Source organism: Thermobia domestica, chromosome 15 (assembly GCF_964235325.1).
Source record: "Thermobia domestica chromosome 15, izTheDome1.hap1.1, whole genome shotgun sequence".
NCBI classification, from domain to species: domain Eukaryota; kingdom Metazoa; phylum Arthropoda; class Insecta; order Zygentoma; family Lepismatidae; genus Thermobia; species Thermobia domestica.
In genome coordinates this window covers 72,509,163-72,514,123 of record NC_137468.1, presented here as the reverse complement: position 1 = coordinate 72,514,123, position 4,961 = coordinate 72,509,163, and positions in this window count along the sequence as shown.

The window sequence follows — 4,961 nt, the reverse complement described above, 5'->3', positions numbered from 1 at the left end:
GTACTAGATACATAATTGCAGATTCCCTTCCTGATGTTACAGCAAGTACTTTGGCTTCATTTCTTTATCACAAAGTAATTTTAAAGTTTGGAATTTTCTATGAAATTGTCTTAGACAAAGGTAGTGCATTCACTAGTGGACTATTTAAAGAATTATGTGCTATGATTGGTGCTAACATGCGTTTTGTAAATGTACATGGGCATTACAGTAATGGTGTTTGTGAAGTTACTATTAGAAACATAGAACAACGATTGAAATCAGCTTTATGTGACAAAGATTTAGGAGAATGGATTGACTTATTACAACCCATAGTTTTTTCGCTTAACGTCACCAAGAATTTATCGTCTCAAATTTCACCATTTGAATGTCTTTTTGGCTTCAAACCTAGGTTACTTCATCAGGCAATTTTAAATACCCCGTGTCAATATGAAGACAATGCCATTCGTTTACAGCAATTACAAGAGATTAGAGACGAAGCGCAAGAAAATCTTTACAAACGTCATAAAACGGCGACAAAATTTTTTGACAAGAGACATACGAAACCTGCTTTTAAAGAAGGAGAAAAAGTTTGGATATTAGACACCACAAGAAAAAAAGGTCACGCCAAAGCATTCAGCGGCAAGTTTATTGGTCCAGGCATAATTGAACGTGTGGAAAATCCAAATTCATATTTTGTTAAGTATAAGACCGCCCGAGGATCTTACAAGATAGACAGCATAGCAGTCCAGAGATTGAAGAAGTTTTATGAGAAGGAAAACCCGGAAGAGGAAGACCACCTTGAAGACTCTGACGAAGAGATGCCTATCAACGTCTGCACGGAAGACCATACGATGAAAAAGAAGAAGACGAGACGCGAAGACCATCAAGAACCACCAACTGAAGAGATTTTCAACCCCAGGAAACAATGTTTGGAAGAAGAAATTTTCATCTCTTCTCTTCATATTAAGGATATTGTGATTGCCGAAAATCTACCAACTTGGGCAACTATAGGGAAGAATTCCACAGAAGAAAAACCGAAATTTGCCTGTAATACTGCCATCAATCAGAAGATTAGTATTTATAAAGGTAACATAGTGGATATAAAAGCAGATGCCTTAGTAAATCCAACGAATGAAACCTTAACTCCTTTAGGAGGTGCAGATAAAGCCATTCAAGACGCAGCTGGATCTGAATTTTTAGAAGAATGTTTGACCATATCATCATTGAAGCCAGGAGAAGCGAAGATTGCCAATGGTTATCGTTTACCAGCTAATTATGTAATTATGACATGTGGACCACGGAATTCAGACAAGAAGATTTTACGAGAGACATATAAAAATTGTTTTAAAGTGATGTTGGAGAATGATCTTTCCACAATTGCATTACCTAACATTTCAACTGGAGCATTTAAGTTTCCGAAGTTAGAAGCTGCCAAAATTGCCTTAGCTACAACAAGAATATTTTTAGAAGAACATCTTGATGACGTAAACCGTGTCGTATTTTGTATTTATGATAGAGAAAATTGGGACATTTATCAGCGATTACTCCCCATATATTTTCCCATTGATGAAGAATCTGTTAGTCCGTCTGTCCGCACGTAACTTGTATGTGGATTACTTTTCTTGAAGATTAGATTGAGCATAGGAACACCTTGCAGATGGATGATGAACTTTCTTTTAGCACTGGCCACGCTTAGAAGTTAGTTTATCTTGGTTTTGATTTGTGCATCCAAATCCACCGGTGGAACACTTCGAAAATTTGGAAAACTTCGAAAACTTAGAACACTTCGAAAATTTGGAAAACTTCGAAAACTTAGAACACTTTGAAACTTGAAGTACTTCAAACAGTTAAACAAGAAATCTTCGAATTACCAGGTTATTTACGATCAGCTAACCTTATTAACAAATTTGGAACACGTTGGTATCTTCAAGAATTGTACCACTTCATTTGATTTGACAGCGTATCACTACAGAAGTTTCCTACTTTTTTTTGAAATGTGAGTATGTGAAGAATGAAGAAAATCTACGACACGCGTATGGATAGTTACTTCGATGGATATATTAAGAAGATGTAAGAAGATTAAAGTCAAGATTGCAAGAACCATGCTCCATCCTTTAGATGTCTAGGATTCGATGCCATGATTGATGTCCAGCATTCGATGCCCGAAGAGGATAAGATTTAAGAAGAAAGAAGATGAAGATAAGAAGAATTTATATGTTAATTAGGGTTGTAGGTTATATGTGGTGAATAGTTCTGTCGTGCTGATTTCATATAGTTTGATTACAGCCAGTATATGGGGCTATAACCATATCTTGGAATTCTTTTCCAGTCTACGGACGCTTTAAGCCTAAATAACTTAAAGCTCATATTTCTCAAACTGAAATCAGTACCCTTCTTGTGCAGTCTAACTTTACTATCTTTGGTTAGCTAGATAGTATTACACCGTTTTTTCTTTTCGCGTATTAGTTACGTTTGATATTGAAGTTATTTTCTGCATTAGAGGAACATATACATATACATATATATAGAGGTCTACATTGGATTATGAAATATTTATTTATTTGATTATGATTTTATTTTATTATACGTATCTAAGTTTTGATAATCTGTGTTAGTGATAATTAAATTTAGTATTATTCCTACCTTTCACTTCCCTTCCCTGAGCACTTAACGGAACTCCAAACTAACACATGTCACTCACAATGATATTATGCAAGCACTAATGTTTATTTTTCTTTTTCTTATTTTCCATCTTCCCAGAGACGCTGTCGCCATATCTTCAGGTCACCTAGTAAACTATATGAACTGTCTCAGGAACGCACACTCAGCATTTTGCAGTTTGTGGTCAAGGATTAATTCAAAACAAACAATATGTTACACAAAGAACTCTCTTACCTTTAACGAACATTTTTTTTTTTGGACTTTCTTCGATATTTTTTTTCTTTCTTTTTGTACTACGGAAAATTAAAATTTTCGTGTATTTTAATTACGAGGAGGGGGTGTGAAGTATCTGTCTATTGGAAATGAAATGACTGTGTATTTGATATAAAGAAGCATGAACTTTTGAAAACTTATAAAAGAAAACTTTGACTACAACTGTACATTCTCAGACACATGTTGTAAATGCACATTTGTTAAATAAACTTCGACTAGCTTCCTTCTTTCCCTTCCGCATACCTTCGAGCACAGCCTGATACTTCCCGATTAAGTCATCATTCTTGAGTTGGACAAAACTAGGAGGAACAGAACAACAAGGGGTATTCAATACACGATTGGGACAGGTGTAGGATCATCGGAGAGAAGCGGATCCCACCATTGGAGGACCACCGACTCCACAAGACAAAGAGTACCATTCTGACGGTTCATCGCCGCAGACACCTTTAAGTTTGTCACCAGAGTAGTAGAATGAAGATGTAGAAGGACGTTATCGTAAAGAAGCATTATCGACGCCCCTTGCAGTTCAACAGGATTAAGATCCAGATGTTGACTGTCTCCGGCTAATCCAGACTTCTCCAGAAAAAGATATTCATCATTCCAGATGACCAGGACGACGCCAGCCCTGTTGGATCTCTCAGGCTAGTGCTCATCCTTTATCTTTTAGTCATAACCTTTTCTCTTTCTCTCACCCTTTTCCCAACTAGTCATTTTCTAAATTAAAAACATTTGAATTTTATTTAAATTCAACCACAATTTTACAGTTAAGTACCGTGTTGTGCATCAGTTCCATCCCCATTTGATTGCATTTATTTGTTTCATATTCTGAGCTATAACTGATGACACAGCACCGGCACAATATTAACAATATTTGAGCATCGAAATTAACCTTACAAGCACATTGTCACATTTCAGTTTATATTTAAAATACCAATTAACTTAGATTCACATTCAAATCAATGAAGTCATTCATGTTATAGGTTAGAGTGGGTATATATTTCCGAGTGATAATTCAACAATAGTGTTCTGAAGTATTTTATTTGTTTGCTGACGGAGTTTCAAAATTAAGCTCTTTAGATCTTTCCCTTTGAATTTGTTCAAATTCCTCAGTTACGCTACATACATCAGGGATGGCCAACGTGTTGACTGTCAAATTCTGACAGATAGTCCGCGGCAGTCACTCTACCGCCACTTATCAAACCTTGATTTCACCCTCACCCTCATGAGAGCCGCCCTTGTGTGGCTGAATACTTATGCTTGCATCGTAGTTCAAGGAACATTTTGAAGTAAAGGCATTGGATACTGTTGATAAATGATGTAAACGTCACTATCGACCGAGATCTCCGTTGTAACAGTTGTTCCATTTTAGGTGTTCCACAATAAGTTATACGATGATATGTTTAGTTTCCTTTCTTTAGGACGTATGTTAAGCGAGGGCGGATCCAGGACGGACTTCTGGTGGGGGTGGTGGGTTGTAATACTGCTACTTAGAGCTACTTTTAAGAGCTCCAAACTCTGGGATGCGTTTTATTTGTATATATAAAATAAAGAAGTTTCCTCTTCTGTGGGGGGGAGCGATCGCCCCGATTCCCCCCTTGATTCCCTCACTGACGATAAGGAAATAATTCAACAAATAGGTTGAATAATTGATGCTCTGATCCTCACGAAGGAGGCCCTCTCGAGGCCTCCTCACCCTCAATTACCCTCGCCCTCATATCATTGCGCGAGGGCGACGAAAAGTTTTGAGCACGTAGGCGAGGGCGAGCGAGGATAATGGACAATTCTTATCGCGAGGGCGAGGGTGCGCGAGGGCGAGGAAAAGCTTCGATGGCGAGGGTGAGGGTGCGCGAGGGCGAGGAAAAGCTTCGACGGCGAGGGCGAGGACAAGTTTCAGCAGCGAGGGCGAGGGTGCGCGAGGACGAGGACAAGCTTCGATGGTGAGGGTGATGGTGCGCGAGGGCGAGGACAAGCTTCGACGGCGAGGGCGAGGACAAGTTTCGACGGCGAGGGTGAGGGCGCGCGAGGGCGATGGACAATACGCTGGTGAA